This window comes from Hyperolius riggenbachi, chromosome 1 (assembly GCF_040937935.1).
Source record: "Hyperolius riggenbachi isolate aHypRig1 chromosome 1, aHypRig1.pri, whole genome shotgun sequence".
NCBI classification, from domain to species: domain Eukaryota; kingdom Metazoa; phylum Chordata; class Amphibia; order Anura; family Hyperoliidae; genus Hyperolius; species Hyperolius riggenbachi.
The window spans coordinates 536,092,419-536,104,723 of NC_090646.1; positions in this window are offsets into that span (position 1 = coordinate 536,092,419).

Genomic DNA, 12,305 nt, shown 5'->3' on the forward strand with positions numbered 1-12,305 from the left:
TGACAAGATTACTCACGTTTCTGTGCTCTGCTAACCACACATAAGGGATGACTTGTACTACTTCAAGTTCATGGTTTGGATCAATGATTATTAGACCTTATGAACAGTCTTGTCGGAAATCATATATAGCCAAAGGTGCACTAGCAAGAGCCAGGTGAACCTCACAGACAGTCAGGCAAGGGTAGGAACACACTAGGCAGGATTGCATATGTGTTTTCCACTATGTGCTATGGAAAACGCAAATGTGATTCTGCGTAGTGTGTTCCTACCCCGACAGCAGTGCTAGTGTACAGTGGTGAAGGTGTACAGTGTCTTGTAAATGGTGTTTAAGTGCTTATAAATAATGGGCAGTTTTTATAGGAGCAGTAATGCATTGCACAGCCCAATCAATAATGCATTGTAAGGCCCATTGCTTGGCTTTCTCCTATAGACTAAACACTGTTTTGGAAATCATTGAGGATTAGACAGGGGGGAAGCCATGGGAAATTGCATTGGCTGCTCTCAGGAAAGGGGAGTGAGGAGACCCATTACAGCATCAGTCTTTGTCACTCTGTCCACTGGATGAGAAGATGGTCATTGAGATGCCAATAACTCCAGCTTACATTAAAATGTCACGCAACTTGCATGCCGCTTGGATTTAACCCACTTAGTTTCACTTGCTGCTGAATTCAATTGGCCCAGTGCCAAGATGCATACATTTTACATGAAGTTATACTGGAAATATTTGTTTCTCATTGGTCATCTCTACCCACTGGCAGAGAACCGATGATTGCAGAAGTTGGCACTGCTGGGTGCCTGTTGGAGCCATGCCTTGTGGAGAGCAGGGAGAAAGAAGTACCTAGTGTGCGCTGCAGTCCTCTCACCACTGACATTGAATGTGTACAACATTTTATTCCTTTTATACAAAAGCTCCCTTGACTGTGGTGGAGTGCACATGACACTTTACATGGGCCCTCACCATCCCTCCCCCTGGTGAGCTCAGGTACCCTAGTCTGGTCCTTTGCTATGGTTACTAGATGCCAGTGAAACTTTAGATGAGCTACAGTATAGAACTGAGTGGAAAACATTTTCAGGTCACTCTGTAATTCACCACTGGGCTGAGATTTGTTAGCATGCACCAGTGGAAATGCAGATAAATTCAGATTTACAGTTAGCAAATTACTGGCATTATGACAGTAAAGTTATCCTGTTATTTGTGCTATATTGACTGTTGTTGAATTACATTGCTGCAACTAAATTTCAGGCATAAAATCAGGCATTATTCTGTAAAGATGGTCCATGGCTGCCTTTAAAGAGAACCTGAACTGAAAATTAAAAGTCAAAATAAACACAAACACATCATACTTACCTCCTGTGTAGTCTACTCCTCAATCTCTTTTACCTCTCCTGCGTCCTGTTTGTCCACTGTGATCAATGGAATTTTCTGTCCTCCATTTTGAAAATGGCCACTACTCCATAACAGCTGTAATAATGCCTACATGAGCCATAGGGAAACATGGACATTACCTTGCACATTCAGTTTTAACTGACAGCAGCTGATATATAACTGACAGCAACTGGTGCATTTCAGTTCTGACAAAATCTTGTCAGAACTGGATAGGACAGTCATGGGCAAACTTGGCCCTCCAGCTGTTATGGAACTACAAGTCCCACAATGCATTTGCCTTTATGAGTTATGACTATGGCTGTCAGACTTCTGCAATGCATTGTGGGACTTGTAGTTCCGTAACAACTGGAGGCCAAGTTTGCCCATGCCTGGGATAGGATCATTGTAAGAAGAAAATGGTGAGCTTCTGAGCGGAACTGGCGGTGAGGTTAGTATGTAATATTCTTTTACAGCTATGTCATGTGTTTATTTTAAATGATTTTACTCAGTTCAGGTTCCCTTTAAGGAATCAGGAATCACCAGAATGAGAAAAAGGCCAACAGGCCCAATACTAAATCCAACAAAACTGGGGCCCAAATATTCACACCCTTCCCTTGCCTAATCCATGGTGACCATCACAGCCTGGGGTCCAATCTTGAATGGATCCTAAAACAAGTATGGCCATCATAATCTTCACACCCATTACAAGTGTAGCCACAAAAACACCTGCTCTGCAGGATGGACCCCTTTATCCGAGGGAGTGAAGTAGTAGTTGGGCCCCCTGGAGTTACGTCCCTGCTTCCATCACTAGTTGACATTTTGAGGCGTTCCCCCTTTCTTAGACTGTGCTTGTAGCTTGCTCACTGCTCAGGCCAACTGTGAAAGAATCTCACTATTTAAACCTTTGTACCTTGCTCACCAATCCACATGATTTCATGTCAACATACTCATCAGCACTCCTGTGCCACGTACTCTTACCAGCTCACTGGTAGCAGGAGATCAGAGCATGGCCAGGCTGTGTGTGGAGGTGCATGTCATTGCTGTGCCATTGTTCCCAACCGTGGTTGCACTGAGAGTGGGACACACTGGTGATGAGTCAGATGAGCCCCTCTCACCGCGGCGCTACACCCAAGGCTGGCATCTCTTTTGTCTCTGCCTCGGCTGCGTATTGTTAATATACTTCCATGCAATTCATATTTCTGCCACAGGAAGTAAGCAATTGTAGGCTCTCATTAGCATATCTAAGTCCCATAACTGCGCATTAGCGCAGGTATCTGGGAAGGCTTGTCTTGGTGATGCGATCATCTGATCACATCACATCAAAAACGGCAGTTCGCAGTGTGAAACTGGCCTCAATGTTCTACTACAGTTGTACTACTGAAGATAGCATGAGCAAACAGGAAATATACTCATGCCTATACTTGCCTTTAGGAAGAACCTGGACTACCTTGAGGGATCAATACAAAAGCGCTGCAAGGGAAAAGCCAGCATGGCAACATACCCAAAATTGCAGGGCTGTAGTGGAAACAAAATGCGGTAACTACTTCTCTGTGTTGGAGTGGCTGCTCTGCTTCTTTTAGCTGAGAAACTATGATGTTGCTTAGAGACAAAAGTTGTCACTCCTTAAACACATAAGCCTGTCATTCACATGTCACTGTCACCCACATTGCAAAACACAACACTCCAGCGACATTAGCATATAATGCTAAGTGCAGATCTTTGAAGGTGTGTAAGATGAGTAATAGGGGTCATAAAAGTCACATTCACCTCTCAATGTTAATATAAATATGTCCGAATGGCTGATTAGCTGTGAATTCCTGATAACGCCTTGTCATTGTTCTCACGTAAGTCAAACACACAAAGTCAGTAAGCTGTGATGTCTTCATTTCACCTTTATGTACAGACCCCAAGGCAATGTGTGAGCTAAGCTGAATATTAGGAAACTAGCTTCAAAACAGAATGGAGGTCATTGGTGTAAACCAGTGCATAGGTTACTGGGTGCAGAGAATTGCTTTATCACACAGTGAGAAAGTATCTCGTGGCTCGTGCTACTTCTGTGACACCGCTGGGAAAGTCAATGCTGAAGAGAACATTTGAAATCTGAAAAAAAAAAAATGAAAATAAAACTTGTGATGCATTCAGTTAAAGCATACCCACTCTTTCTGCTTAGTTGCATGCTCCCTTTGGTTGTAAGTCTGCGTTGGGAAAGTTGGGTGACCGCGGATAAGGAAATGTTGGGCACGGCCATAGGAGGTAATGCAAATATAGTCTATTGGGTGCCAAAGGCCAGCCCGTCCGTGTGTCCGAAATTTTTCATTTTTAAATTATCGTTTTGAACTCTGTTTTCAAATTTTAAAATGTATAATTTTCAAAATGTATCATTTTTGAAATGTATTGTTTTTGAAATGTATCCTTTTTTGTATGTATGCGGCGGGGGTCGGGATGTGGGGGGGGGGGGTAAGTGTCAGGAAGGGGGGTTTTAGGGTTAGGCATTGGAGGGTTCTGTGTGAGAGTAGGGTTAGGTTTAGCTGTAGTAAAATACTGGTAACCATTAGTGTTGGACGAACATCTAGATGTTCGGCTTCGGGCCGAACAGGCCGAACATGGCCGCGATGTTCGGGTGTTCGAGCCGAACTCCGAACATAATGGAAGTCAATGGGGACCCGAACTTTCGTGTTTTTTAAAGCCTCCTTACATGCTACATACCCCAAATTTACAGGGTATGTGCACCTTGGGAGTGGGTACAAGAGGAAAAAAATTTAGCAAAAAGAGCTTATAGTTTTTGAGAAAATCGATTTTAAAGTTTCAAAGGGAAAACTGTCTTTTAAATGCGGGAAATATCTGTTTTCTTTGCACAGGTAACATGCTTTTTGTCGGCATGCAGTCATAAATGTAATACAGATGAGAGGTTCCAGGAAAAGGGACCGGTAACACTAACCCAGCAGCAGCACACGTGATGGAACAGGAGGAGGGCGGCGCAGGAGAAGAAGGCCACGCTTTGAGACACAACAACCCAGGCCTTGCATGAGGACAAGAAACGTGCGGATAGCAATTTGCTTTTTTTCGGCATGCAGTCATAAATGTAATACAGATGAGAGGTTCCAGGAAAAGGGACCGGTAACGCTAACCCAGCAGCAGCACACGTGATGGAACAGGAGGAGGGCGGCGCAGGAGGAGAAGGCCACGCTTTGAGACACAACAACCCAGGCCTTGCATGCGGACAAGAAGCGTGCGGATAGCAATTTGCTTTTTGTCGGCATGCAGTCATAAATGTAATACAGATGAGAGGTTCCAGGAAAAGGGACCGGTAACGCTAACCCAGCAGCAGCACATGTGATGGAACAGAAGGAGGGCGGCGCAGGAGGAGAAGGCCACGCTTTGACACACAACAACCCAGGCCTTGCATGCGGACAAGAAGCGTGCGGATAGCAATTTGCTTTTTGTCGGCATGCAGTCATAAATGTAATACAGATGAGAGGTTCCAGGAAAAGGGACCGGTAACGCTAACCCAGCAGCAGCACACGTGATGGAACAGGAGGAGGGCGGCGCAGGAGGAGAAGGCCACGCTTTGAGACACAACAACCAATGCTATACAGTGGCGGGTGAGCAGTGTACTACTGTTCCCAGCAGAGATACAGAGTGGCAGTAAACACAATGCTATATAGTGTGGGGGAGCGGTGTACTACTGTTCCCAGCAGCGACACAGAGCACAATGCTATACAGTGGTGGGTGAGCGGTGTACTACTGTTCCCAGCAGAGACACAGAGTGGCAGTAAACACAATGCTATATAGTGTGGGTGAGCGGTGTACTACTGTTCCCAGCAGCGACACAGAGCACAATGCTATACAGTGGTGGGTGAGCGGTGTACTACTGTTCCCAGCAGCGACACACAGCACAATGCTATACAGTGGTGGGTGAGAGGTGTACTACTGTTCCCAGCAGCGATACAGAGCACAATGCTATACAGTGGTGGGTGAGCGGTGTACTACTATTCCCAGCAGCGACACAGAGCACAATGCTATACAGTGGTGGGTGAGCGGTGTACTACTGTTCCCAGCAGACACACAGAGTGGCAGTAAACACAATGCTATATAGTGTGGGTGAGCGGTGTACTACTGTTCCCAGCAGCGACACAATGACTGGGGGGACCCTGGCTAGCCTGGCTGGAGAGAGAACTACCCTGCCTGCCTACCCAAACCTAAACCCACAGACAAATGGCGGAGAAATGACGTGGATCGGGTATTTATTTACCTGAACCACGTGACCCGTTCGGCCAATCAGAGCGCGTTCAGGTCCGAACCACGTGACCCGTTCGGCCAATCACAGCGCTAGCCGAACTTTCGGGTAACGTTCGGCCATGCGCTCTTAGTTCGGCCATATGGCCGAACAGTTTGGCCGAACACCATCAGGTGTTCAGCCGAACTCGAACATCACCCGAACAGGGTGATGTTCTGCAGAACCCGAACAGTGGCGAACACTGTTCGCCCAACACTAGTAACCATTACCAATGTTTTACTATTGTCATTACCATCACCGTTTTTTTGTTTTCATATGCTGCCCAATTCACAACCATATTTATTGTTTAGACTTATATAGGCTTTTACCCACGCCCATTTTTCCTTTCGCCTGTATTTTATGCACGCATGTTGCCCCCCTTACTCTAGCTGTGTTAACAATAAATAAGCATCAGTCTTCTTTATCAGACAGGACCATGTACATTATTATTATTATGAGCTCTGGCTACTGAATTCAGACATATCAGTCATGCTGCATTTGTAAAATTCAATCTCAAGCTTCCTACACACACTAGATGAAACTCGGCCAATAATGACCCCCTCTGCTCAGCAGTCCCTGAAGCAATCAGCCTGGCCGATCATTTCAGCTCAAAGCATTGTTCTCCCCACTCCTTCCCATCATGTGACATCACTCCCTAGAGTCCCAATACCTGCCGGGTGGCATGCCTCATGCGTTTGTACCTAAGTTTAAAGAGAGCCTGAGGTGGGCTCATAAAATTGAAAAAAAATGTAGGCTACTTGATCCAGGGGGCTGAGCCGATCAGGTAGCTGCTGGTATGCGCGATGTCACGTGATGGCACACGACAAGCAAGCAATTGCGGCACTTTGTGCTGGCGTCTACGGGGATTTTAAAGATCGTTATCTCCGCACGACGCTAAGTGTCATTCACATGATCGTGCGCCTGCAGCCACGTCGCGGACACATGGAAATGACCCCTCATCGCTCAAAATATCACCAGTTATTGCGGAATTCGTTGGAAAAATCGTAAGGTGGGTACGGGCCCTTAAAAGTGAACTTCAGCCTAAACAAACATACTGTCATTAAGTTACATTAGTTATCTTAATTTAAACAGATAGGTAATATAATCTCTTACCCACCCTGTTTTAAAAGAACAGGCAAATGTTTGTGATTTCATGGGGGCAGCCATCTTTTTCATGGGGGCAGCCATCATTTTGGTTGAAAGGAGGTGACAAGGAGCATGAGACACAGTTCCAACTGTCCTGTGTCTTGATCACCCCTCCCAGCTGCCCGAGCTAGGCTTCAAATCTCAAATTCAAAATAAAAAATAAATAAAAAACTGCACCAAAACAGCAGAAGGAGAACAACAACATCAGAAAGTCCATCATGCTTTGCACAGCATCAGCATCTTCTGTGCAGCTAAAAATGAGGCTTGGGTAAGAAAAACAAAGTTCTGATGCTGTGAAACTGTTAAAGAAACACCAAGCCTTTTCAGTGCTGCCGAGTAGATTTTTAGGTTCACTTTAAGCCGTTTGCGGGCTCTGCTTTCCTTAAAGGAAATCAGAGCTCAGGAAACTAAAAAGATTTATACATACCTGGGGCTTCCTCCAGCCCCAGGGCCGGCCTTTGACCTGAGCGACCGGAGCGATCGCTCAGGGCGCCGGCTTCCAGGGGGCGCTCCTGCCGCCCTGGCTGCCCGCATGCATTAACAAGCAGGCGGACGAGTAGGGAACAAACTGCGAGCAGGCTGTTGTCTGGGGCAGCGGCGGGCACTAGGACCTGGAGGCATGCTTCTTCTCTTCAACCTCCGGCTCCGATGCTTCCTTATCAGTCTTTTGCAGTGCCGGTACCGGGTCCCCGCACTTCTATCAGTTGCAGCCAGTCTACGCAGGAGAAGTGTGCTTTTTGCATATCTCTCCAGCAGCTGCTGGAGAGGTACGTAGAGGTCACACTTCTCTTACGCCAGACTGGCTCCGACTGACGGAAGTGCGGGGACCCGGTACCGGAGCTGCAGAAGACTGAGGACGGTGGCGTGGGAGCGATCAGAGCGTATAGGGCTGGAGGAAGCCCCAGGTATGTATAAATGTTTTTAGTTTCCTGAGCTCTGGTACACTTTAAAGGGAATGTCCAGCAGGTGGGAGCGGAGCTGCTGTGAGGGACATGTCGGCTGCAAGGGGCTGGAGACCTTGACATTCCCTTTAACCACTTGCCGACCGCACGCTTATACCGTGCGTCGGCAAAGTGGCAGCTGCAGGACCAGCGACGCAGTACTGCGTCGCCAGCTGCAGGCTGATTAATTAGGAAGCAGCCGCTCGCGCGAGCGGCTGCTTCCTGTCAAATCACGGCGGGGGGCTCCGTGAATAGCCTGCGGGCCGCCGATGGCGGCTCGCAGGCTAAATGTAAACACAAGCGGAAATAATCCGCTTTGTTTACATTGTACGGCGCTGCTGCGCAGCAGCGCCGTAAGGCAGATCGGCGATCCCCGGCCAATCAGCGGCCGGGGATCGCCGCCATGTGACAGGGGACGTCCCGTCACTGGCTGCACAGGACGGATAGCGTCCTGTGCAGCCTCGATCGCCGGGGGGGCCAGGTAGGAGAGGGAGGGGGAGGATTTCGCCGCGGAGGGGGGCTTTGAGGTGCCCCCCCCCGCAACACCCAGGCAGGCAGGAGAGATCAGACCCCCCCTGCACATCATCCCCATAGGGGGGAAAAAAGGGGGGCAATCTGATCTCTCTGCCTGCAACCTGATCTGTGCTGGGGGCTGCACAGCCCACCCAGCACAGATCACTCAAAACAGCGCTGGTCCTTAAGGGGGGGTAAAAGGTGGGTCATCAAGTGGTTAAAGACATTTACTACAGAGCTCATGGTATGTACAGTATATAAAGTGGGTTAAAGTACTATATCAGCTGGACCTATTTTTAATATTGAGTCTCAAGCAACAAGAAAGCATACTTACCCAGCATCAACTGATCCCTGTCGGTGCCGGATAACTGAGACTCTTTAGTAGAATGTAGTATATTATTCAGGATACCCACTTTACGTTAATTATCCTGGTCTCAGCTTTTGTATATCTATATATTGCTGTATGTTGGGCAGCACGGTGGTGTAGTGGTTAGCGCTCTCGCCTTGTCGTCCCTGGTTCGAATCATAGCAAGATCAATGTCTGAATGGAGTTTGCATGTTCTCCCTGTGTCTGTGTGGGTTTTCTCCGGGCAATCCAGTTTCCCCCACATCCCAAAAACATTCATAAGTTAATTGGTTTCTCCCTAAAATTGGCCCTAGCCTACGATACATACACTACACGATACGATACATATATAGACATAGGACTCTGGTAGGGATTAGATTGTGAGCTCCTCTGAGGGACAGTTAGTGACAAGACTATATACTCTGTACAGCGCTGCTGAAGATGTCGGCGCTATATAAATACTAAATAATAATAATAATGTTGGCCTGTATCCCTGCTCTCCCAGTGATGTCATAGGCTAGCCTAGGCTGTTTAGGTATGAAGTATTCTTCTTCCAGTGAACTTTTGGAGACCTAACTATATTGGCTTTGGAACATTCCGCAATGAACATTCAGAACATTCCGCAGTGATGCACCTGTCAGCAGTAAAAATGTTGCCACCTCTGATAAATGTTGGCATCTAAATCAGGCTGAGGAAAGATTTTACAATGGGTAAACACTGACTAAATAATGAATAAAGTAATATTGTAAAAAGAAAACAAGCAATTTTTTGTTCTGTTATATTCGGTAAAGTTCCTCTTTTAGCTATAGTCTGCTATCTTTTTACATAATATTAATAAAAAATTGGAACCATTCTTCTAAGTGTCTTTTTCAGTACAATAGACATACACGAGCTTATTTACCAATACAGTGTGAAAAGCATTCCATAAAATGTATGACACTGGCAGTATTCTACCTACTAACAATTTAGAACACTAAAAGAAGAATGACTGGTTGGTAATAGTAGCTGCATTTAAAACTAGTTTGCCTTATTAAATAAACTTAATTGGATAAAGAAATTAACCAACTGAAAGCACACGACAGGCATCTTTATAGTACATTGTAATAATAATGGTGTAATGACTTGAAGGCACGTACACGGCATATCACCCGGCATACACGGCATATCACCCAGCAAGAGATCCCGGTGAATGGAATCATTTAGATTGTTGTTTTTAAAGAAAAATAGCAACATGAATACAATTTTTATTTTTTTACCACATGCATTTACAATTTTTGTTAGTGTTTTCCAATTGTAAAATCTTTCCACTCCCTGATTTACTTTCTGAAATTTATCCAGGTGGCAACATCTTTAGTACTGGCAGGTGATCTCAGTGGAATGTTCATTTACTGAGTTCTAAAGCCACTAGAAAAGATCTTTGGTTTCCCAGAATGTTTTTGGGGGAGATTTCAGCATATTAACCACTTCCCAACTGAGGGGTTTTGCCCCTTGACCACCAGAGCAATTTTCACCTTTCAGCGCTCCTTCCATTCATTCGTCTATAACTTTATTATTACTTATCACAATGAAATGAACTATATCTTGTTTTTTTCGCCACCAATTAGGCTTTCTTTAGGTGGGACATTATGCCAAGAATTATTTTATTCTAAATGTGTTTTAATGGGAAAATAGGAAAAAATGTGGGAAAAAATGTATTATTTTTCAGTTTTCGGCCTTTATAGTTTTTAAATAATGCATGCAACTGTAATTAAAACCCATGAAATGTATTTGCCCATTTGTCCCAGTTATAAAACCATTTAATTATGTCCCTATCACAATGTTTGGTGCCAATATTTTAATTGGAAATAAAGGTGCATTTTTTTCAGTTTTGCGTCCATCCCTAATTACAAGCCCATGGTTTATAAAGTAACAGTGTTATACCCTCTTGACATAAATATTTAAAAAGGTCAGTCCCTAAGGTAACTATTTATGTATTTTTTTTTAAGTGTAATTTTTTTTATATTACAAAAAAAAAATGGGGAGTGTGGGAGGTAAGAAAGTAATTTTTTGTGTAAAAAAATGTATTTGTATGTGAAAAATGCTTTAGGGTGTAGTTTTACTATTTGGCCACAAGATGGCAACAGTAACTTTTTGTTTAATGCGACCTGCAAGCATCCTTCCGGACGCTTGCAGGAAGTACTAGGAGGCTGGGAAAGTTTTTTTTTTTCACAATGATCGCGCTGCTTATCGGAGAAGCAGCGGATCATTGCGGGGCTTAGATCAACGAACGGGAATGGATTTTCCCGTTCATTAATCTCCGGGCGAGCGGCCGGCGGCGTGTTTACGAGTGGGAGTGCGCGCTAGCGTGAGCGGGAGCGCGGGCAGCGGCGGGAGAAAGTACGGATTTCTCTGTCCCTGGTGGTGAAAGGATGGAAAAAGGGACGGAGAAATCTGTACGCGTGGGGGTAAAGTGGTTAAACAGCCTAGGTGTCAGGATCTCTCCTGTTGCATGTTCTGTCGGTTGCAGTGGAACTGCAACCGGGCAGTTCTGACTTATCTGCTTGCATTCGTTTGCGCATTCGCAATAAGTCTCATTGTCATTTGCAATCACTCTGCAGTTCAGAGCAGCTCATGATGCTGTCATGACTCCTCCTTTTGCTTGCTGCAGTTGAACTGCAGCCAGATAGCCCTGGATTTCCTACATGCATATTGTTGCAAAATATTGCATGTATTTGTTATGAGAGTCCTTCAGCTAGCAGCTTGTAATCAAGCTGGCTCAGGATTGAGTAATTACCATTAAGCTGTGTGGGAATTTGCATGCCTGCATCCATTGGCTGATGTCGACATAAAAGTCTGCCTCCCATTTCAGACCCCGCCTGACATAGTGTTCAGCTCCCTGGGTTATTGCTGGGTCATTCATGTGAATTGTATATGGCATTGTTTAATCAGGTTTATTGCTTGGACGTTTGCTGTATCCGCGGGGATACAGTAAAGTCCTTCTGATCCTGATAGCTTGGATTCTGCCAGCACCACATTGGTGACTGGTAGTATTCCTTCTTGCCTTGTTCCTGAGGACGTAACGAAGGCAGCGGTTGCCATTAGTTACGCTCCTACCTGTTAGTCTAGTCTATGTCAGTGTGAATGTTGCCGTCGCTGGGGCAGCGACTAGATTGGCAAAGCATTCCGTCTGTCTGTCTGTTGTTTGTCTTGTTAATTGTTATTACTTGTGCTTTAGCTAGTTGCTTGATAAATATATATGCAGATCTGCAAATATATATTTATCCGTTAGTTGAGCCGTTTGTTATTTTTCTGATCTATCGAGTATGACCCAAGCCTGTCACCGACTACGTCTGTTGTGTATTGTATCACATAGTATCTAGCTAGCTGCAGTTGCTCCTTTGTTCAATACTCCTGTGTCCATCTGTGTAGCCTCTTCCATTACCCAGCTACATAGTCTTGAGCACACACGCTGACTCAAAGTAACCCCCCAGCATTACACTAGGAGGCCGGGGCTACATACACTATACTGTATAGCCATATGTAGCTATAGGAGGTGTTTCTGGAACTCTGAAACCAGGATATGTAATGTAAAAATGGGTATCCTAAATAATTTACTGCATTCTACTATATGTCTTTATGGTACCCCTTTAAACTCGGACAGCAGAGAACACAAAAATGAAGAGCAGGAAAGATAAATATAATACGGTAAGTATTTTACATGGAACAGAGAAGTTAGTA